Source organism: Sarcophilus harrisii, chromosome 4, assembly GCF_902635505.1.
Source record: "Sarcophilus harrisii chromosome 4, mSarHar1.11, whole genome shotgun sequence".
Taxonomy (NCBI): domain Eukaryota; kingdom Metazoa; phylum Chordata; class Mammalia; order Dasyuromorphia; family Dasyuridae; genus Sarcophilus; species Sarcophilus harrisii.
The window spans coordinates 316,997,076-317,022,248 of NC_045429.1; the positions used below are offsets into that span (position 1 = coordinate 316,997,076).

General features: G+C 37.7%; 1 long non-coding RNA gene across 4 annotated transcripts in view; it reads right to left on the reverse strand.

Moving 5' to 3' along the window:
* LOC111720552 overlaps nucleotides 1-25,173 on the reverse strand; it is a 257,687-nt gene that overhangs the window by 15,555 nt on the left and 216,959 nt on the right. For 3 of the 4 annotated variants that reach the window (XR_004233807.1, XR_004233808.1, XR_002770193.2), the window contains exon 3: nucleotides 16,827-16,930. This is a non-coding gene — a long non-coding RNA (uncharacterized LOC111720552). Of the gene's footprint in view, nucleotides 1-16,826; nucleotides 16,931-17,038; nucleotides 17,190-25,173 lie in introns of all 4 variants that reach the window. The other variant, XR_004233809.1, reaches the window with a different exon arrangement.

The following is a 25,173-nucleotide window of genomic DNA, read 5'->3' on the forward strand; positions in this document are numbered from 1 at the left end:
GTTCAAATCCCTCTTCAGACACTTAACATTTACTAGCTGTGTGACCCTAGTCAAGTCACTTACCATGTGGATAGACATCAATATAGATACATAGGCAAGTCATACATATATATATGATCCCAGGCTAAGAGCCCCTGCCCTACAGTGGTATGAACTGTATAACATTGTATAATGTATAATTGTATAACATCACCTAAAATGTTACATTAGTACATATGAGAAAAAGCACTGTAACAATGTAACAATTATTAGGCACTTACTGAGTGTTTAACTGTGAAATTGAGGGGAACACAAAAGGAAAAGAAAAAGACAGTTTCTGTCTTGAGGAGTTTAAAAATCTATAAGTTAACAATAATTTTAAGGACAATCTTTCAGGGACAGTTTAATACTACTATGCTAAAGAGGCAAAGGATATAAGTTTTATTCTCTTATAGAACAAGTAGGACTGATAGGGTGGCACAGTGGATAGAGTGTCAGGTCTGAAGTCACAAATATTCATCTTCCTAAGTTCAAATCCCACCTCAGACACTTCCTAGCTGTGTAATCCTGGGCAAGTCACTTAATCCTGTTTGTCTCAGTTTTCCTCATCTATAAAATGAGCTGATGAAGAAAATGACAAAGTATTTCAATATCTCTGCCAAGAAAACCCCAAAAGGATAAGAGTCAGACATCAATAACAACAATCACTAAAAGACCCAGTAGGAAGCTTTTTCTATAGTGTATGGCTGTAGGATCCATCTGAAATCCTGAGTGGCTGTCCTACAATTGAAATTCATTTAACATTCACTTATTGAAAATCTATTATTTAGAAATTTGCTTTAGTGAAACATGGCATTGGAAAAGAGAAAAATAATGAAGCCTGTTATCATAAAATATGTAATCTAGGAGAGGGGATATACATGTATACACACATGCAGTATATATAATAACTATAGGATGGAATAGAATAATATAAGGAAGGAAACAAACATTTACTAAGCACAATGTGTGTGCCTGGAGATACGTGTTTTAATTTCCCCATTTGACAATTAAGGAAACCAAGAAAGATCATAGCAAAGTGATTCGCCCAAGCTCACAGAGTAGTAAGTGTCTAAGACTAGATTTGAAGTCGAATCTTCCTTACGTCTGACCTAGCACTCTGTCCACTGTGCCACCTCCCCATAGGAGAGGTTTTCATTCAATTATTTATTTATTTATTTTTTTGCTGAGACAATTGGGGTTAAGTGACTTGCTCAGGGTCACACAGCTAGGAAGTGTGAAGTGTCTGAAGCTGGTGCTCTATCCACTGCACCACCTAGCTGCCCCATAGGAGGGTTTTTTTTTTGTTTGTTTTTTTCTTTTTTGTTTTTAAAGAGCTGCTATGTGAAGTCAAAGGTAGGTATAACTATTTCTGACTCTGGACAGGGTAAGGTGGAAAAAGGAGAGATGAAATCAAGAAAGGCTTTATGAAATATGTTTGATTTGGGCCCTGAAGGATGAGTAGGATCTCAAAAAGATTCCTTTGTATATATTCCTCTTTTGTGGAAGGTAAAGTCCTTGAGAGAATCAACTGTTCAGTCTTTTGAGCACCATTGTGGACATTTTATCAAGCTTTGTTGACTTGAATTAGAAATCCCCCCATCTTTTCCTGAGATAGAAAAAGGAACATATTCTAGATACATGGTTGATTATTGGTTATTGTTCTCTATTCTCCAATAGGACCACAATGACATTACTCTGTTAGAATCAAATTAGTGTATCTGACTGGCTGATCAGACCAATACGTGTTTGGAATGCTCTGCCACAGGTCCCTATGAACATTTGGGGTACATTCTCTAACTTTGCACATTTTGCTTTTCTTCTGAATTATTCAATTCTGCTTTGCTCATAGAGCACAGCACCTTCTCTGATGAGGGCATGCTATGCTGGTGGTATCATGCAATCAGCTCTAAAGTTCTTAAGAGAGACCTTGAGCAGAGACACAGAGGTGAATGTGATTTGGGATGTGCACTAGGAACAACAAATGATTGACTCTACCTGTAGAATGGGAAGGAGGGAGACTGGGAAACATTTCAGTATGCTCCACAGGGGTGGGTTTACCATTAACTTGGAAAGAAAACTAGAAATGTAATCAGAAGCACCGAGGTTCAAAATCCAGGCCCTGCCACTTGTCACTTAGAATAGCTTCTCTGGGCCACAGCTTCTTCACCTACAAAATTAAGGGATTTGGCTCTGTGATCTCATAGGTCCCAACCAGCTCAAAAAGTGCTTATCTAATGTCAGAAATGAGAAGGGAATCTGAGGGTCAATTCTTCATACTTGGGCAAATCCCAAGGTTATTATCCAGATATAAACGACACGTAAAACATAAGAAACAACACAGAACTAATCCCTACTGTTTAGAGAGGTTGGGTTTTTGTTGGTGTTGTTGTTTTAGTTTTGATAGTAAGGCCATATCCCTGGAATTTGAATTAGCCCTTTCTTTCCTGTGTATACCCTCACCCACTCACTTCCCTTGGGGAATATGACTTCTTACTCTCACTTTAGAGAAGGGTGGAAATAATAAGGTTGGGAGAGGTCGCTGAACCTCTGCCACTATCTGGATACGGAGAGTACTCAGACTCCTGATCCTAAAATATTTGATGCTGATTTATATGCAGTTTTAGAATTAATCTTTGCTGTGATTTAATGTTGAAAAGCACAGGCATCTTCTGGCTCCTAATCTCAGGTACCACAAATCTAAGTTCATTTTCTTCCCTTGTACTTTGCTCCCCAAACTCCACTTCTTAAGTTCATCCCCTTCGTATACCTTTCTTTCTCAAACCCCTTGGCTCCAGCAATGTATCCCTGGTTTTTTGTTTGTTTTTTTTTTGGGGGGGGTAGAGGGGAGAGATATGTGTGGCACTATAGTAACTTCAGCCTTAGCAATCAGGTTAGGCTAAATCCACCTGGAAAAATGCCTGACTCTCTGAGCTCTGCCAGCAAGAGCTCCAGTATGCACGGAACACCAACCCTCCAGCTCCGGCACCTTCCCCAGTCACAATGGAGCCAAGCTGTTACCCATGGCTGCAGCTGGGCTCTTTGAGGCACTGGGAGGTCAGGCAGGGAGCTCCTGGAGCAGGCCACACACACAGTGCATCAGGGCCCCAGCTCTGTCCCCAGAGCCCTGAGCTCCTCTGGCTCCTAGCCCTGTGCTCCGAACACTCCACCATATGGCCTCCCTTGGGGAGAGCAGGAAGGAGAGGAAAAAATAAACCATGTGGTTCCCAACAGCCCCCACCAAGAGAGAGCCATAAACAGCTCCCTCTGGGTGGTAGGGACCCTGCCTTGGAGTAAGGAGGGTCTGGCCCAGGGGGCTGTGCCCCTCAGCAGTCCTCCAGGAATGCAGAGAGGGCATCCTGGAAAGGAGCAGGAAAATGAGAAAGACAACAAAATGTCTGCTTCAGAAAGGCTCATTTGGAGCCTGACACACATTGTCTACCCCCCTCAGCCCCCCCACCCACCAACACACACACACCCCTCTTCACTCCTAGCCTCCCCCCACCCAGATGTGCTTCCGGGAGTTTGATCTGAACTTCAAAACACACTGAACTTTGGGTTACTTCACACTTTTCTAATTAAAGATCCCAAACTGGATTTTCATGTTTGTGGACAGCCTTGACCAGCTGCGTGGGCAATGAAACAACAAAAGGAAAAGAAATTGCCCAGTACACACACAAACATAATATTCTCTCTCTCTCTCTCTCTCTCTCTCTCTCTCTCTCTCTCTCTCTCTTTCTCTCTCCCTCTCTCTCTCCCTCTCCCTTCCCCCCCATCTCTCTGTCTCTGTCTCTGTCTCTCTCTTCCCCCAACCCTTAAGTTCTGGTGGGGAAACCCGGATCAAGCCAATAGCTTCAGCCCTCCATCCTCCCCGTCCAGCCGGCACTCTGGCTTCCACATTCAGTCACCTTGCCTTGCCTGCTGGGGATAAGGGAAATGGTAGGCCTCTGGCAAGAGAGGAAGACCAGAGGCAGAGAACATATCCTTCTGGGCTGCAGCCACAGAGACTCAGCCCTCCCATCACATCACATGGCACAGGCTTCAGCAGGACACTTCCTGAACATGCCTGGACTCGATCCACAACAGGAGGCTTCAACAGCAATGGAGGGAATGGACAGTGAAGCCAGAACTTAAGGGGAAGCCTGGATGCTGCTGGGGTGGGGGAAGAATCCAATGACTCACAGAAATGAGGGGGAAAAGGCTCCATCTTCCTTTTCTCTTCCCTCCTCCTAATGAAAATTATCTCATTAGTTCCCAGGACTCTTAGAAGCCAACTTTAAATAACTTTTGTAATAGGAATTTCATAGGATTGTATTTTGGGGGGCCTCCTAGCATTTTGGAGGTTAGAGAAAAATAAGAGCTAAACTGTAGGAAGGTCATAAAACTAGTAAATGGCAATATTCAAAACTTAGGTCTTCTGACTCCAAATTTCTATCCCTAATCTGACTCCTAACTATGGGGTCAGGTAGGAAGAAAGTAGACAAGGCAAAGTTTAAAGAGATAATAGGGGAAAAAATCTATCTATTTATCTCTTGTGTACATATCTGTGTATGTATATATGTACATATATGCACACATCATATACACATAAAATTTTGCCACCAGGCTTTGACTCACATTACTCTACTACATCTTGAATGCCCCCAGCTCCTTCCTCTCTCCATCAACTCCAATCTCATGCTTTTTTTCCCCAAAAAAATAAAGCCTCACTTCCACCACAGATTCTTCCCTGACAATTCAAGTCTGCAAAAATCTTCTCAGTCTCTTAATTTCCTATATAGCACATATAGTCCACCATCTGAACTCAAATCCAATTTCAGATACCATCTATGTGACCTTAAACAAGTCATTTGATTTCTAGGGATCTCAGTTTCCCCACCTATAAAATAACAAGTTAGAATAGATGATGATCAACTTCCCTTCCCTTGTTGTGATCTAGAACATAGGGAAGCCTTCAGTGATTCAATTCAACAAATTCTTATTAAATAACAGTTGTATACAAGATACTGAAATGAAATCTGTGCCCTTTTCTGATTCTTTGATAGGAATCTTGGTCTTCCCAAAAAGCACTTTGAAAGCAAAGTTCATATATTCTTTTATTATTGTAATTATCATTTTAACGTCTGACAATCCCAAGCACAATGCTGGGCACACATCAAGCACTTAAGAAATACTGCTTAATTTCATAGACCTAAGGCTAATATATAATGTTCTATAAGGCTGTATACACTTTGCTGAAGGGAAAGTGAAACACGTGAGAGCTCATGCATTTGGACAATGAGGTCCAAAGGAAAAAGCATAGAAATTTGACCCACTTAGAATTTTAGGTTGGAATCCTCCCTCTAAACACTTATTAGCAGTGTGACACTGGGAAAATCCTCTCACTCTGTGAACCTCAGTATCCTCCTCTATGAAATAGGAACACTATTCTTATTATTATGAGAAAGGCAAGTTGTAAAATCTTAAAGCACTTTATATAGACATAAGTGTTTATCAAGCACCTCTGTGTAATAATAATATTACTAGCAACTTATATTTTTATAGAGCCTCACAATTTACAAAGCATCTTCATCATAGCAACCCCATGAGGTAGGTCTTACAAATGTGATCACCCCACTTTAAAGATGATAAAACTAAGGGTCAGAGACAGGTTTGTGCTAGTATATATTTAACAACTGGCTAAGGGGAGAGGCATGTAAATGGGCTAAACATTTAAGTTTTAATCTGCATTACCAATATTTCCTCCATTGCTTTCTTAAGTCTAGACCATGTGCCCAAAGGCACCTCAGGCCATAATTTGACAACTCTCAGTCTAGACAATCAACAGAACAATAAATAAGGTCTGATTTGTAGCATTTGTCAATTTCTAGGGTGTAAATGCTCAAACTGAAAGTTTAATCATCAGCGTGGGTATAAGCTGGCCACAGCACATCACTATCAGACAGATGAAGGAACTTGTTCAAGATCATGAAGTGAAAAAGTAGGAAAAAAGAAAAAAAAGAACCAGAATCAAGGTTTCTTGACTCCCAACCTAGAGTTTTTTTCTACTACATTCCACCATCCCCTTTGTTCCTAACTTACATTATAGAAGTAGATTGGCAAAGTACCCAGGGAATCAGGAATCAGGAATAGGGCATACAGTTAATAAACCACAAGCAAGGAAATGAAATCATTTTTCACCCCAAGAGGATAATTTAGGGCAGTCCTTTTTCTGACAGTTCAGGTCACAACTCAGCCCTGCCTTGTGCTTATACCTGAAATGTAACAAATGTTTGATATAGTTGAAGTGGATTCTGCTTAGACAGATGGTAAGGGGAGCAAGGGGAAGAGAACGGAAATAGCAGGAGGGAGCAGAGGACATGGTGAGTATCTGAATATCCTAATAACCTGACCTCCAAAGAACATTTTCTAGCCCACTCAAAAAGAGTAATTCCACCTAACCCTGCATTTTACCAACCAAAAAGAAGCAGCTGTGCTTTGTGGCCATGGATTCTGGTGGCACAACAGGTCCCTTTGCTGCTCTTGAATGCATAAGGTCAATGGGATATAAGTATATGGCCCTCATGCCAGACAACTCCCTGTGTGAAATGAGTTGGTGGAGCTCCTCCTTATGCCCCTGGAATGGGCGGCCTACACCACCTGTCAGCATTAATTGGCATCCCTGGCAAAAGGCTGGCAGGGTCATGGGAGTCAGAACCCTACAAGGTAGAGCTCCAGGGCAGCATATGATAGAAGGTGGAATCTAGCCCAATTTTTCCTTCTTCTAAGTTCCCCACCACCAAAATGAGAAAGGAACCATGGCCATTCTCTTCTTACCTGGAATGAGGGAGAAGCATCAAAGGATCCAGTCTCACAATCCTATGATCCTCATCCCTGATGATATACTTCCAGGTAAGAAGAGAATGATGGCCATGTTCAATTTGCTCTGATCTATCTCTTTTCTTCCTTCCTCATCTTTTCTACCATTTTCATCATCCCAAGGATGCTATGCTGACTGAGCATCTGGCAGGCCCAGAGACATCTGGGAGTTGCTTTGCAGTCGTGGCATGTGGTAGAGTTAGGATGTTAGGGTTCGGCAAACAACTGTCTTAAAGCATTGCAAAGGCAGGGTGCACACGGTGAGCAAGGCAGGCTTCTGTTCCCATGACACTTTTCCTGGCAACATGTTAATAACTAACCACGACCCAGACAGGTGCTGGCGGCTTAGCCTTAGGAGTTGTTGTTCAATGCTGGAGGTGAGTCATTGCCATTTTATGAGCTCCCAGCAGGCTGAGTCACCAGGGGCTGACCCTTTCACACAGACACTAAATACCTTGGCACATTGACATTTGCATCAATTCCTGATAGACCCACATGCTTCCCAAGCCCTGTGGGCTCCATGCAGGAAGAGGTCTTTCTAGGAGAGAGGAGGCCAGGTAGGACTCCATCTCAAAGACATAGAGCCCCTCCATATCTCCAGTGTTGTGAGCTAGGCTTGATTCCTACATTAAAAAAATAGACAAGTAAATAGGAAGGAAGGAAGGAAGGAAGGAAGGAAGGAAGGAAGGAAGGAAGGAAGGAAGGAAGGAAGGAAGGAAGGGAGGAAGGAAGGAAGGGAGGGAGGGAGGGAGGAAAGGAGAGGGAGGGAGGGAGAAAAAAGTAAAGAAATAAAGAAAAGAAAGGAAGGAAGGAAGGAAGGAAGAAAGAAAGAAAGAAAGAAAGAAAGAAAGAAAGAAAGAAAGAAAGAAAGAAAGAAAGGAAGGAAGGAAGGAAGGAAGGAAGGAAGGAAGGAAGGAAGGAAGGAAGGAAGATATAAACATACATATATACATAGATTCTCAAATAGAATATCAAACTCCAGAGGAATTCACTCATTATTTGATAACTCTTTTAAGTAATTTCTGGCTCAATTCCTAGATATATTTCTTCTCTCCTCCTCAAACCTACTTAGGAATCTAAGTTAAAGTTGCTCTCTTTGTCCAAGGCAATCCCAATAAACTTTGGATAGAAACCATCATCTGCATTCAGAAAAAGAATGATGGAGATGTAAATCAACACATGCTCTGTTCACTTCTTTTTTTCTGTTTTTTTTTTTTTCTCTCCTCTGGTTTTTCCTTTTTGTTCTGATTTTTCTTTCCCAATATGATTCATAAAGAATTGTGTATTAAGAAGGGTAATATACATGTATAACCAGAAAAAAATAAAACAATTTTAAAAGTTGCTCTCCTTGGACCTAAATTACTGTAATCCAATGGCATCCTCTGCAACATATGATCTGAAAACCAGCCCTCAGCAGGAGAGAAGTGAAGGTGAGTGTACTCTGTTATGGGGCTGAACATACAACAGGAGACAGGAAGCAGAAACCTTTAAGAACCTCTCCCCTCTTCCTTTATCTGGCTTGGATAAAAGCTATCTCAACGAAGAAGGCCAGTCACCTGGATACTTTGGCTTATCCTGACTTCTCCCAGCCACATGCAGTCCCTATTTTAAAAAAAATAGTTTGAGGATTTTCTTTTTTAAATCAGAAAGTTCCTCTTGTTATTTAAAGTTGACAATGAACAGATTGTTATCGTTGCTGTTTGTCCTTCTTTCTTGAAGAGGACCATGACATCAGGAAGGTGAAGCCTTCCTGACAAACACATGAATTGGATTTAAGTGAGGAAGAGCTGGACAAGCTCACCTGCCTCACTTTCTCCTTCAAAGTCATTTGGGTATAGTGGCTGATCAGAATGATTGGAGATGACCCTGAATAGAAATGGGAGACCTAGTCTTTTTCTCTTCTCTTCTCTTCTCTTCTTTTCTTTTCTTTCCTTTTTTTTTTTTTTTTTTGGCTGAGACAATTGAGGTTAAGTGACTTGCCCAGGGTCACACTGCTAGGAATCTGTTCTGAGACCACATTCGAACTCAGGTCCTCCTGTTTCAAGACATATCCACTACACTAACTAGCTAACCCACAATTAGTAAGTATTCTAACAGGCAATGTTTATAAATCACGTAGCAAAGTGCCTAGCATACAGTAGGAGCTTTTTAAAGATTAGCTTTTAATATTACTGATGACTGGTGGAGTCAGTGACAAGCTAGGCAAATGACATTTTTTTCATGAAAAGATTAAAATGAAGAATGAGAAAAGACATAGGAGCTTAGGTGATGCTAGACATGTCAGTAAAGCCAATCATTAGCCAGCCATTGGTGTTTTTGGGTGAACGCCACTGGTTTATAGGGGAAGTCACACTAATTCCTCTTCCAGTAAGTTTTATCTTCACCTCTTTGCCAATCCCTCCCCCCACCTCCACTTTCCGTCTATCATTTATCAGAGGGTAACTCATTATGGTAGAGGTCTGAATGTGCAGCCTACAAATGGAGGTCCCCAAACTTTCCAAGTTTAACTTTTAACATCTCTTGCCAAGACCAGGTCTCTGAAGTTTCCCAGGGTTGGGAAACTTGCTTTAGGCATATCAGCTACAGAAACAGTCCAGCTAAGCTGCAGGTTTATCACAAAGGAGAAGAAAGGCCACAAACAGAGAGAGTCCCCAGTTCCAAGGCCTGGCACCCAGAGAACAAATGAGTCATTAGGTCAGAGCAGTGACCACAATGTCCTGGGATGAAGCTGGTAGGAGTCGGTGGGGAGAAACTATCGAAATGACATGTAAGTTGACTCACATTTGAGCACAGAGGGTGAATGTTCAGTCTTCTTGTTCTCAGGGCTAGTCCCTCTCACAGTGAGGTCATCCCTACCACCACTCAGAATCAACACTCTGTCCTTTCTCCCAACAGTCCCCCTTCCCACCCATCCACCCCTAGATCCCTCTTTTACCATGATGGAGCAGACTCAGGGTTTCATTTAGAATCCCAGCTTCACCACTGATTCACTGTGTCATCTGAGAGCTTCTCTACCTATAAATGGGCATCATAACTCCAGCTCCTATCTTTCTCATGGAGGTATTTGAATGCTATTGATTTTAATAATCACAGATAGAGGGAGAAGAGATCATCATACCTAAGCTTTACACAAATCATGAATCTCATCTAAATTTCCCCAATAGACTTAATACTTAAAGAGCTCCAGTGACAGAAAATTCAAGTATCCTAAGGTAATCTATTCCTCTTTTAATAATAGCATTTATATTGTGCTTTAAAGTTCACACGTGGTTTAATATATTTTACTTCATGTAATCTTCACAATAAGCCGGGTAGGTACTATTATTATAATACCCATTTGACAGATGAGGAAAGTAAAACTGGAAGAGTTTAAATTACTTGCCCAGAGTTACACAAACTAATAAGTATGTGAGGCAGAATTTGAATTCAAGTTTTCTTGACTCCAAGCCTAGTGCTCTATCCACTAGTATAAGCTTTCTTTCTATCACACAAAAATCCATCTCCTTTTCATTTCTACCTATTAATCCTAATACTTCACTGCAGACCTGGGCAAAACAAGTCTATCTAAATTCAGATGCTTGAAGGCAACTTTCACAATCTAAGTCTTCTTTGAGTTAAACATCTGTGGTCCCTTCCAGGAATCTTTGTATGGCATGGGTGAGAGTATTTGCATCATTTTAGCCACTTTCTTGTGGATATGCTTCAATTTGTCAGTGTCCTTCTTAAAATGTGGTTCTCAGAACTGTATGTGATTGAATATTTGTTCAGTCATTTTCAGTCCTGTCTAATTACTACTGACCCACTCTAGAGGTTTCTTGGAAGAGATACTCATATGATTTATAAATTCCTTCTCTAACTTATTTTTACAGATAAGGAAACTGAGGCAAACAGGGTGAAGTGACTTACCCAGAGTCACACAGCTAATGAATATCTGAGTCCAGATTTGAACTCAGGAAAATGAATCTTCCTTGATGTCAAGTTCAGTACTTGAGTTATATACTATGTTGCCACCTAACTGCTCTTTGATGTGCATGATACTATCTCCCTCACATTCTGGACTTCATGCTTTGTTCATGCTATTTCATATCACAAACCTTTATTTCATTATTTTTTATTAAAGCTTTTTATTTTCAAAACATATGCCTGGACAATTTTTCAACATTGACCCTTGTAAAACCTTATGTTCTCATTCTCTCCCTTCCCACCACTCTTTCCTCCAGATGACAAATAATCCAATATATGTTAAACATCGTAAAAATCTTATCACAAACTTTTAATATGTTGTAACTCATAGCTGGTTTGAATGGGATGGTGCAATCCCCAAAAACTAGATCTTTTTTGAATGAACTGCTTTCTTGTCCCATCCTTCCTACCCCAAGTATGTACCTTCAGTGACTGAAATTCTGAACCAAATAAAAGATTATTCAGTGCTAAGCAAAAGCATTTATATAAATCAAGATAACCATGTCAGTGACAACTAAAATGTCAGTGCTGAGCTCAAAGTCAAGAACTAGGATCAGTATTGTACACAGTAACAAGATTATGTGATGAACAACAGTAATGGACTTGGCTTTTTCCAGCAATTAAGTGATTCAGGCCAATTCGAATACAGTTGTGATGGAGAGAGCCATCTGAACCCAGAAAGAGGACTGTGGGGACTGAATGTGGATCACAACATAGTATTTTTACCTTTTTAATTATTGTTTGCTTTCCTTTCTTCTTTCTCATTTTTTTTTCCTTTTTGATCTGATTTTTCTTGTGCAGCATGATAAATGTATAAAAGAATTGCACAAATTTAAATATATTGGGTTACCTGCTGTCTAGGGAAAGGATGGAAGAAAGGGAGGGAGAAAAATTTGCAATATAATGTGTTGCAAGGCTGAATGTTGAAAATTATCTTTTCATGTATTTTGAAAAAGGTATTCTTTAAAAAAAGAACTGGGTTCAAATCTTGCTCCTAACACATCACTTATGTGACTCTGAGCAAGTCCCTTAATTTCTATGTGCCTCAATTCACTCATCTGTAAAACATGGACTATAATTCCAGTTGCAACTACCTACCTCCTAGGGCTGCTATGAAGGTCAAATTAGAAGTACATAAATCTTTTGTGGGTAGCTAGATGGAACATTAAATAGAATATCAGGCCTGGAGTCAGGAAGACTCATTTTTCTGAGTTCAAATCTCAGAAACTTACTAGCTTTGTAGTCTTGGGCAAGTCACTTAATCCTATTTGCTTCAATTTCTTCAACTGCAAAATGTACAGGAAATGGCAAATCTCTCCCATATCTTTGCCAAAGAAAACACTCAAGTGAAGTTATAAAGTCAGATATAACTGAACCAAAAAAATATAAATATTAACTACTATTATTAAGGCTTTTTATTCACAAAAATTATTATTTTGGGAGTCCTGAAATGCTGATAAGTATCTGAAAGCCTAGACTCTATGAGTATAATATTTATTTTAAGTTACTGGCTGATGAGGAAAATCTTCTAGGAGATAAACTACTTGGGGAATTTTGAGAATTTGTTCAGAAAAAATAATTATGATCTCAGAAGGAAGATTCTGAAAATGAGCTTTGCACTTCAACTCCTCCCTTCCTTTCATCAGACTTTTCAAGAATATTAGTCCTAGTATCATTTCAGGTGGAGATGCAGTAGAAGAACTACATGTGCCATTGAGTCACTACAACTAGGAAGCACTGACTGGTTTAGTTTATGGGATTGGGGGTGGGAGTGTTAGAAAATTCCACAAAACAACTGCACTGGATGTGATTCCCTTAGAGGCAGATGGTTTTCAAGATGCCCATTATTATAAAAGGACATTTAGCAAGAACTTTGCAAGCTATAGATTCTCTGCATGGAAGCACTCTGGCTTATTGAGCCAATAATAAGGCAAAGATTCAAACAGAAAACTTTTAAGATCTAAGACTAAACCTTTAGCTCTTCTACACTCTGATCTCTGCTTAGCCAAAGGACTTCAAAAGGTAAGAAGGAAATTATTTCATGGATTTCTCCAATTTTTTAATTCCACCAAGAATGAACGAAAAGCTTCAGTTTCTATTGAAAGGTTTCAGGGGAGGTGGGAAAATAGGGATCAAGAGAAGAAGAATGGGAATGAGAAAGGTTCGAAGATTAGATAAAAGGAAAGGACCAAAAAAAGGAAGATGTTCATTACTTGACTAGGGCAGCAATCCATTAGCAGTTCCACTTTAGTCAACCTGTGGCATAAAGAGGCCACTGTAACAATTTATTGGTCATGTATCTCACTTTGAGAGACAGTGGAAGAGTGGACAGAGTAGGTCAGTCTTGGAATCAAGAAGATTTTGGACTCACATTCTGCTTCCCATCTATACCAATTGAGTAACACTTAATCTTCATAGCCTATACAATTGTTCTAAGTAAATTACAGAAGAGTTGCCGAGCTGCATAATTTGTGGGACATTAAGGTAGGATAAAATGCCAAGCCAAGACTCATCTTCCTGAGTTCAAATCTAGCCTCCGACACTTATTGGATGGGTGACCCTGGGTAAATAACTTAACTCTGTTTGCCTCAGTTTCCTCATCAGCAAGATGAGGCACAGCTAGCTAGAGGTAGAGAAGAAAATGGTAAATCACTCCAGTATCTCTAGAAAACCTCAAATGGGGGTGATTAAGAGTCACACATGACTGAAAAATAATTTTAAAACAACAACAAATGAGGGAAGGGAATTTTCACAGTGGGTATTCTTCATGATAATGAAATCATAGATGCAAAAAAACAACAAAAAGAGACTAGAATAATGCTATTTCTTCTTCTTCTCTAGGTGATTCACTAGACACAGTGCTGGACCTGGAGTCAGAAATGAAAGAGTACAAATTCAGCCTGAGATACTCACTGGACAAATGTGAGACTGGGAAGTCACTTCACCTATTGTCTCAGTTTTCTCATCTGTAAAATGGGAATAATGATAGCACTGACCTCCCAAGGTTTTTGTGAGAATCAATTGAAATAATGATTGCAAAGTGCTTAGCACAGTACAAAGTAAACATTATATAAATATTAGCTATTATTATTGTTTCTTTCTGCCTCTCCCTTACCCCTTCTTTTTTTTTTCTCCTTTATTTCCCCTTTGAGGGAAAAAAGGAAAAGCTCCTTTTCTCTCCTGTCTATGCCTTAAAGTCAGCCAGTGGTAGTCACAGATATTGCTTAATTTCACTAGTGGTACTCAAGCTTAGGGAATTTAGTGACACCTGTTTTGAGCTATGAGACCAGGTTACCATGGGTGGAGGCCCTTGTTTGGGAAGCCAAACCTCCCAGGGCTTAATCATCAGGAAATGACATCATTGATTCCAACCAACCAGCACATACCAGTAAACTATGCCTAACCACTATTAATGACATCCAATTCCATTCCATTCTGATTTAAAGGATCAGATGAAACACCAGTGCTCTTTGATAGTCTCACCACCTTCTTCCATTGTGTCTGACCCTCATGTCCCCATTGTTTGAATAACAAAACTATGGTAGAGTAGAAAAGAATACTGGATTTGGAGTCCCAGAAATGAAGTTCAAATTTTACCTTGAATCCTATTTCCATCACTTAGTATCTGTTTGGCCTAAAGCAAATCATTTAATCTCCATGTACCTCAGTTTCTCTACTTATAAAATGAGAATCAATAAGATCAGCTGTACAATCTACTTCTTAGAGTTGTTATAGGGCTAAAAGAAAAAATAAATATAAAATGCTTTGTAATTTATAAAATTCTTTGTAAATATTGGTTATTGTTATTATAATTATTACTTTTTTTTTAAACAAATGCCCTTTTTTTTTGCAGTGTAGGTAGTAGAGGGATATATATGGTGGAAAAAGAGGAGGACTATTGTTACTCAGTCTTTGGCTCACCTTGGGGAAGAAAATTGACTAAAGAGAATGTTGTTATCAAGAAAGCAACAGCCATGATTTGCTTGGAAATCCCCTTGGAATCATTCATTAATTTCTCTGCTTCTCCCTCCCTGCCACCTTCACCATTACCCAAACTCTAGGAAGCCAACAAATCCCAGAGAGAAGATCTCTAGGGGACATTTTCCCCTCTTGAGCTATTCCACAGACAGTTCATCAGCACCATTCAGGAAACAGACATCGAGTACAAAATTCTATATTTGACTCTATGTAGTGGGGGTGGGGAAGAGATACAAAAGATAAGATACTCTAGAAAGCAGCTGGAAAGATAGAATAAGCACACATTCATGGGATTACTGAAGAGCATATTTACAAAATATCAATCATACAAATTGAGTCATGCATTACTGAGAACATACATATTCTCAGGAAAACAAAAAGCCAGATCAGGTCTTTTTAGAAAAAAGGAGTTTTGAATTGATCTGTGAAAGTTGTGAGGTCAAGAATGGTAAGACAGGTCTGGTGAGAGTGTTCTAGACAGAGCAAGTTGGGTGCAAGGGGTACCTAGCAGATCAGGTTAAGAATTTGTATAAACAAAGAACGAGAAATGATATTTGTGAAAGATGGGGAGGTTGATTGATGGAGACTTCCAAATGCCAGACTGAGCATCTGGGTCAAGAGACAATAGGAAGATACAGTGATTTCTTAACAAAGGGACTGACATGATGAAAATGAATTTGAGGATGGTCTTTATGGTAGCCCATGTGTAGAATTAGTTAAATGATGAAGGATGAGGGACTGGAAATTTAGAAAAATATTAAAGAAGGTTGTTGAAGTATTCCAGGGAAACTAAGATAGGGGAAGTGGGTCTAGAGAGGAAGGGGTAGAGCTGAGAAATATTGCAAACAAAAAATTGAAAAGACTCAGTAATGAATTAGATAGAGCAGTGAAAAACTACCAGATATCCCTAATCCATGCAGAAAAAATGAAGCAAATAGTGAAAATGGATGAATCTGTATTGTTTATATCAAATTCACTCAGGTTCTGGGCTTTCAATTAAATAAGAAATCATAATAAAGATGCATGAAAAAAAACTCACAATTCTGACCTAGAGCTACAACACAACTGCTCTAGATTAAGTATTGACATATATTAACTACTGGTAAATTCAGTCCTTGCAATAAGCCATTTCATTCCTGTCCACAAACCTTGTTTTATGAGGACCAAACTTAATTCAATGTAATTCAAGAATGGCTAGAGATCCAAAGTAAAACTCTTCTTGCAAAGGGAAATCTGCAAAGAGGTCAATATTTGATCAACATGGGGAAAATAAATAACTTCTTAATAAATAATAAAAGGAAAAATTGAACTTGCTTATTTTAAGAAATAATGAGTTTCCCATTACTACACATGCAGCTAATCAGTCAATAAGCATGTATTAAGAAATTATCATGTGCCTGGCATTGTGTGAAGTGCTAAGAACATACCAAAAAGGCATACACACACACACACACACACACCAATTCTTGCCCCTCAAGAGGGAGGGAAATCGCACATAAATAAGTAAACATAATATCTTATAGATACATACCTACATATACAAGATAGGAAAAGAAAGAGATGGAAGATCATTTGGATCGAAGAGGCTAAAATATTTGTTAGCAATAGAGTTGAAAGGATATCTGCTCAGGTAAATGCTGGACTAGAATAGCCCCTTTAACCTTTAAAGGTAGAAATTTCCTTGATCTAAAGGGGGATTCTAAATGATTAGAAATGACCTGCTTAAGTCCTACAGTAGGTCTAAATGGCAATTCCAAAATCTCTGTTTCCAGAACTGGATTCTTAGATTAGGAAGGAAATGGTTCAGAAAAAGCATAGAAAGCAAGATAGTTCAGATTATTAAAACTTTTTTAAAAAACAGCCTATTTCCAGAAATTCTCTTTACTGACCAACAGCAAGACACCCTGGCATCCATTGGAGCTGAGGTCAAGAGTAGAGATAAAGAGAAAAGAGGTTCAAATTGAAGGTACTGGTACCTTAAAAGAAAAAAAACAAATATTATAGCATACCTTAATCTCTTGTGTAAGAATCACTGTTGTACAAGGTCCAAACCCTTCATCTTTTGGATTAAAGCATTTTGTCTGGCACATCTGCCATAATCTTCTGACTCTTGCTGGAAAAATAAGAAGGCATGGAAAGAAAATACTGAATAACAAAAAACAAAATTCATCTGCAAATTAAAACATGGAAAATAGGGTTTACCTTGACAAAGAAATGGTACCTTAATGGTTATGGGAATGGAGAGGAGCCCGATGTGAAGCAAGAATCAACAGAATTTGAAAACTCTTGACTGCCAGTTATACAGCAAAAACTGAAGTCCTTCAAATGTCACATTCTCTTTATTTACATTTAATTTGTAAATTCTTCTTGCCCTACAAGATGCAAAATCATTCCTTCACCACAACACATCAACTCAGCTTTGATATTACTAGGGACCTGAAGATGTATATTTGACTAGGATAGGGTTAGGCAACCTTCACAAGACAAGCCAAACAGGATATCAAGTAATCACCAGCCAAACTAGTTCCTTTATCATATAGTTTAACAACCTATTCTAAAGTATAGAATGCTGTTGAAGAAACACCTTTTTATTACTTTTGTTTAGTAATATTTTATGGTTGTTTTTTGATTTTGCATCTTTGTATTTTTAGATACATTATACCTCCCCTTCCAACCAAGAAGTTTCATTCTTTGGAACAAAGAAATATAATTAAGAAAAATCAACTTATTATCACACAGTATGTGCAAAATGATATTCCTTTAGTCTGTTACATTTGAGATGTGTTCTCTCCTTTTATCTCTTCTCCAAGATCAAAACTGATCATTATAATCACTTAACAAAAAGTTTCATTTTAGCACTCTTTTCATGTTTACCCATTGTATTTACTGTCTTGCTGATTTTGCTTACTTCATTATGCACCAGTTTATACAAGTCTTCCTATGTTTCTCTAAATCACCCATATTCACCACTTCTTATAGAGCTGTAATATTTCATGACACATCTAACAACCAATGATCAGACATTTTGATTCCAGTTTTCATGACAAAACCCCCTCCTATAACTTTTTTAGTATGCATGTAGTAAATACTACAAAATACATCTGTCTTTGAATCTAAGTTAAAAAGAATCAGTAATATAGTGATTTTTTCTGTTAATTCTATTCTTTTCCAGAATGATTGGTCCCACTTTCAGCTCTGCAGGCAGTATAATGGTGTACCTATCTTCCTCTGGCCTGTCCTAATGTTGACTATTTCCAGGTTTTGTCACATTTATAAATTTTTAGGGTACGCAACCATAGTTGTTTTGACTTGCACTTCTCCAATTAATAGTCATTTGGAGCAATTACTCATATACCTGTTAATACCTGCATATTTGCTTTAGAAAATTATTTATATCCTTTGACCACTTATCTATTGGGGAAAAATTCTTAGTCTTGGTCATATAGTCATATTGTTTCCTATATTTATATTACTTCCATGCTTTTGATTATTTTTAAATATAGAGAAATTCATAAACTAAGAGAAGTGATATAATGGATAAAGATCTGGACTCAGTATAAAGAGGGTCTGAGTTCAAATCTTAACTCTGATTCACACTGGTTATGTGACAGTGGAAAAATAATTTATCTCCATGGTGTGCTAGATCATAAAGTCAAATTTGGCCCTCAAAACCCCCAAGTGCCATTTGAATCCAATTAAAATATAATGCAGAAATGTTAAACAAAATAAATAAAAATGACAACATAACACAAGTATTATTAATTTGTGGTTTTCTCAGTCAATATGCTCTGGTAGGGATTAGTTTTCTATCTAAATTTGATACCACTATTAAGTTGCAGAGAAGATGCTAACCTGTTTCCTCCCCTATATACCAGTGAAATCACAAATCTTGCTCCTATAAACAAAGACATAAAAGGATATTAATAAATCAGCTGAACTGAGGTAAATATCATGGGATAAAAGATTAAGAGATGAAAGGGACTTTGGAGGTCATCAAGTTCAGTCTTTTATTTTTTTACGGGCAAGAAAGCTGTGGCCCAGAGAGATGGCAATTTGCCTAACATCACCCAATTAATCTGTGGTAGAACTAAGATTATAAAATCCACGTTTTCTGATCGGATTCCATACTTTTTCTACTCTGCCAGGTTATCTCCAAAGCTCTAGAGTGATAATATGAATCAAAGAGATTAGCGTTATTCTTAAACTGATCAGAAGCCCTCCTATTCTCTTTTCTTCCTGGTATACAAATCAAAAGATGTGATCACTCCCAGAGAGAATGAGCAATCGACACCCACAGGTCTTTAGCCTCCATTTCTGCAAATCTTGCCTGGTCCTAAAATGCGGAGTCTGAATGCTTCACCCCACAACTAAGACTACCCTTGGGGAGTCCATTCTTGTTCTTCCAGCATCAGAAGTCAGAAACAGGAAGCATGGCTGCTGCCAGCTGCTTGCCCCACTATAGCACATCAGATGACAGACCTCTGAGGGATCCTATAGACCTAGAACAACTAAATGCATCTCTCCAAAGCCTTTAACAAAAACAACAACCCCCCCCCAAAAAAAAAAAAACACAGACACACACACACCCTCCACCCTGCAGACTTCCCTCCTCAGTATCTCATAAATAATTGTGAATCACACACCCCCTAGTGGTTCATGACTCAAATACAAAACAAAAACAAAAACAAAACAGAATCAAGAAAAAAATAAACACAAACTTTGGCCAAGATGGATCTGTTCCCTGAAAAATGTAGGGAATGGTCTGCTGGGTAAAAGGCTAGAGGGCAAATATATTTGCAGAAATATCACAAGATTTTCACCCTCAGGAATCAACGCAGCACAAAGTCTAGTGGAGTCTGAAGAATGACACAGAGACAGAAGGGGGGAAATAAGTAACGACCCTAAGGATTTCTGACCTATTCCATTAGGGAGATGCTTATCATTGATGAACTAATAGACATTAAAAATTTCTAAGACCCATTTTAAAAAGGCTCAAAAGTAAGATGGATCCATTTCCATCACAGTTCTCCCCCAAGTCACTGTAATACTTTCATTTTCCCTAAACGTCTAAAATTGCCAGTAGTTCCACAGGCTCTCTAGGCAAATGCCCCACTTGAAGTTGGGCACACCTTCTCTTCAATTTTCTACTCCCAGTACTGTTACAAGTCTTTTCCTTGAGAGAATTAAACAGAGGCCTTGGTGCTTTGGACCTGGTTCTGATTAGGCAGTAGCCCAAAAAATCTCTGTTCAACTAGTTTGTTGAAAAGCTCATTCTGACAATTACAAAAGGAAGGGAAGGAACACTGAAGTACAAACATTCATACATTCATATGCTCTCCCTCCTTCCCTCCCTCCCTTTTCTTCTCTCTCTCTCTCTCTATCTCTCTCTCTATATATATATGTATGTGTGTGTGTGTGTGTGTGTGTGTGTGTGTGTATGCATGTATCTCTCTGTCTCTGTCTCTCTCTGTGTCTATCTCTCTCTGTCTCTCTGTTTCTTCCCCTTTCCTTTCTTCTCTCTCTCTCCTTCACTTGCTCCCTCTCCTTCTCCTCCTCCTCCTCCCCTTCTATTCTCTCTTTCTATCTTTCTGTCTGTCTGTCTCAGCTCCCTGGAGCAAAAAAGCCCAACATACATCACACCCAGCCCTATAAAAGATAATTATACAATCTGATCTGGCAAATTAGCCCAGCTGAACAGTCTAATTCTCACAATGAATTCCAGGGTTGGAACAGCAAGTAAAATTAACCTGAATTTTTATTGGGACATGCCTCAGGGTCAGGATTAGGGCTTTCTGTTGAGAAAGGATAGAAGGGGCCTCTCTCTTGTATTATACCTTAGTTTAACCTGTAGAGAGGTAGATGATTCTAGAGGGATCTCTTTGGCTCTCCATCTAACTCAACATACAATTGAATAGGCAACTAAATGAAATAGCAAAAATAAAGGAAGACATATGCCATAAGGCAAACAAACAAAAAGGAGTTGGATCATCCCAAGCCTTATATATTCAACAGTAGGCACTTATTTGATACAAGATAAACAAAAAACCATTGACATTCCCAGATGGCAATTTACCCTCCTAATTACTCTAGTATAACAATGTAATGTTTGCACAGAGAGAAACACAAACATATACACATTTCTCTACATACAAAAACACATGAACTTCCCCTCATTTTCTCATCTTCAATAATTCTTCCAAGAGAATATATTTAACAGCATGTCATTGCCTATCTCCTTAGCTCATTAAAATTCACCTAAGAATTATTACCACAAAGAATCCGCAGCCTTTATGAATACTGACAATAAAACCTGGCAGGAAGAGATAGAAAAAGAAACTCCTTTTAAAATAACTATAGAATATATATTATATATATATATATATATATATATATATATATATGACGTCCATTTACCAGATGACCACAAAAATTCTTTAACAATAAAAAGACAGCTAATATCTAATTGGAGAGATAATAATCACTTATTATGCCAATAAAATAAAAATGACATTACCATCTAACTTAATTTATTTATTCAGTGTCATGTGAATCAAACTATCATTTTCTACTATTGTAGAAATAGCACAAATAAAAATCATCTATAAAATCAAAAGAATAAGAATCCCAAGGTAAATAATGAAGAAAACTTTTGAGTGAAAGGCCCTAAAAATACTAGATCTTATGCTATACTACAAAATATCAAAACTATTTGATACTGGTTAAAACAAAAAAGGAAGGTCAATCTAAGAAACAAGTTAAGTACTCAAGACTCATAAACAAACTTTTAAGAGAATATTCAATAAACACAATAATTTCAACTAATGGAATAAGGACTCACTACACACAAAAAAAAACTGGAAAAACTGGAAAGCAGTCTGGTAAAAATTAGATTAATCCTGTTATCTCATACCAAATGTTATGTGGATTCCAAATGACCATATCATCTAAATAGAAAAGTTCATATCACAAAAATGCTAAAGGAGCAAGAAAAGAGATAGTTTTCATCACTGTGGATGACGAAAGATCAAATAAGAAAAACAAAAGAAGAGAAGTACAGGAAATATGGTGGATTAATTCAATTCCATAAAACTGTTTAAAACTTTTATAGAAACCTAATCATTTCAGTTAAAATTAAAAGGGAAACAGTTAACTAGGGAAAAAAATCTTTGTAACAATTTTCTCTTTTAAGGATCTGATGATTAAGGCAAAGGAGAATTGAAATATAAGAATAAGAACCATTCCCTGATAAATTGCCAGTGGACATGAACACAGTTATCAAAAGAAGAAAACTAAATTACCAACAACAATGTGAAAAAAAATAGTCCTAATTCCTAACAATAAGCAATTCCTAATTAAACAATTTATAAATCCTAGATCACACCCATCAGAATGGCAAATATTACTCCCAAAATAGGTAATATTAATTGTTTGAGAGAGTGTAGAAAGATAAGCAAATTAATGCACTCTCAGAGATGCTTCAAATTCATCAGACCATTTTGGAAATCTATTTGAACCTCTTCTAAGAAGTCACTATCCTTTAAATTAGTTATGCTACTATTAAGCACATACCTCAAAGGAAAGGATCTATATACCCAAAAGTACTGATAGCAACAGTCTTTACTGAAGCAAAGAAAGAAATAAAACAGGTGCACATGAATTAAGGAATGAAGTAGCTGAACAAATTACGGTATATGAATGCTATCAATTATTATTTTGCCCTAATACATCACATCACTTGCCTTCTCAATGAATGGAGGAGGGATTAGAGGGAGAGAATGGAACTCAAAGTTTTTTAAAAATGAAAAACCAATATTGTAGTGGTTTGCCATATTCTTCTCCAACTCACTTTAGAGATGAAGAACTGAGACAGAGTTAAATGACTAGCTCAGAGCCGCATAGCCAGTAAATATCTGAGGCTGCATTTGAACTCCTAATGATGAGTCTTCCTGATTCAGATTCAGTCTTCTATTCTTAGTCCTGTATCAAGGCAATAGAAAGTCATTGATGATTTTTTGAATATATAGATTATCACAAAATTTCAGTGTTGGGAAGAATCTAGGAAGCCATGTATTCCAATCCATATCCGTAAGATATGCAATAACTATATATGTTGTTTCTATATTGTTGTTTGATATCTTACATTTCTTCTTTTGATAACTGTGCTTATCTCCATCGACCATTTATCAAGGAATGCTTCTGATTCTTATATTTCAATTCTTATTATGCCTTGTATATAATATAATCAAGAATAAATCACATAGTCTCAGTTTGAAGATCTTGGATGAAGGAGGAACCCATTATAAATCTGCCAGCTGTTTGAAGGATATATTAAGAAAGGGAAAAACTGGGTATGTTGAAGGTTAATAATATCCACAGTAAAAGGGAAAAGATCTTGGTGCTTATTTGGTGATCACAGATGGTTCTAGTTGTCAAGGAAAGTGATCATAGAATCTGAAGCATTCAACTTCATCTTATAGATAATGATACTTCCTTGCAAAGAGGTTAATTTCCATATTTAAAAGATCTTGATTATGAGTTCTCACTCTGTGTAATGAAATATTACCATGCAGTTGAGAAACAATAACAACAAAAATAATAACAATAGCTAACATTTAGATACTACTCACTATGTTCTAAGTGATTTACAATTATTATGCCACTTAATCCTCACAACAATCCAGGGAGGTGGGTAATATTATTCTCATTTACAGATGAGAAAACTGAGGCAAGCAGAGGTGACATGATTTATTCAGAGCCACATAGTTAGTTATTAAAAGTCTGAGGTCTTATTGGAACTCAGATCTTTTTGACTTCAAGTCTAATTCTATCCACTACTCCAACAAATGATGAAAGTGAAGAATTCAGACCAACAGAAGGCAGTTTTGATTTGTAGGTATGGAATAGTAAATAGAACTCTAGATTTCATGTGAATGAAGAGTTGCATTTAAATCCTGCCTCAGAGTAGCTGTGTGGCCATGAGCAAGTTACATAATCTGTCTAATGCTTCAGTTTCCTCATCATAAAGTGAGAAGGTTGGATTTGATGGCCTCTGAGATACTTTACTGTTTCAAATCTATAATTCTAAGAGTTATATGGAAATAAATGATGAAATAATGAGAATGAAATGATGAAAATGATGAAAATAAAGTAAGCAAAATCAGGAAAATAAGATACACGATCCTGACAAAAGAAAAGAAAAAAAGCAAAACAAAATTGTACAGTGTAATTAAAATGGTCAAGCTAGTCCCCCAAGAGAGTAAAAAATGAACTTCTCCCTTCTTTGGGGATGTGGAGTCTGTGAATGTACAATAATGCATATTTTGTTAGTTTCTGCTGACCCATTGGCTATTTTTATTGAAATGCTTCCACCTCACACGAATACATTATTGGTGGATGGTGAACTGATCCAACCATTCGAGAGAGTATACAGAACTATGCCCAAAGGGCTATTAAACTGTGCACACCCTTTGATCCAACAATGTCTCTATTGCGTCTGGATCCCAAAGAGATAATAAAAAGGGAAAGATAATCCATGTGAAAAGATGTTTGTAGCAGTCCTTTTTGTAGTGGCAAAGAACTGGAAACTGAGTAGATGTCCATCAGTTGGAAAATGGCTGAATAAGTTATAATATATGAATGTAACAAAATATTAATAATATTAAGAAACAATCAGCAGGATGATTTTTTTTCAAATTCAAAAAGGCCTAGATTTGCATGAACTGATGGTAAGTGAAGTGAGAAGAACATTGTACACAGCAATAGCAAGATTATGTGATAATCAACTCTTTGCCTCTTTTCAGAATGAGGTGATTCAGGGCAATTGCAATAGTCTTTGATGTAGAGAGCCACCTGCATGCAGAGAGAGGACTATGGGAACTGAATGTGGAGGAGAACTTTCATGAAGGATAATTAACCTAGTTGGTATAATTTGTGTTATTTACTGTAGGGGAGTCAGGGCAGGTTTCTTCAGAGACCTTGATATTATGTATGTAGGGCAAGCTGTCCTTCAACAAAACTCAGGTTAGCATGTTTACCTTTTGTTGTTGTTGTTATTTGATTGCTTTTTTCTTTCTTATTTTTTCCCCTTTTGATCTGATTTTTGTGTGCATGTGTGCAGTATGATAAATGTGGAAATATATTTACAAAAATTGCATATGTTTAACCTATATTGGATTACTTGCTGTCTAGAGAAGAGGGGAGGGAGGGAGAAAAATTTGGAACACAAGTTTTGCAAGGACAAATGGTGAAAACTGTCTCTATGTGTATATTGAAAAATAAAAAGCTATTATTATTTCTAAAAATGCTTCCTCTTCCCTTTACTTTTAATTCTTTTATTACAAAAGATGAGACCTTTGG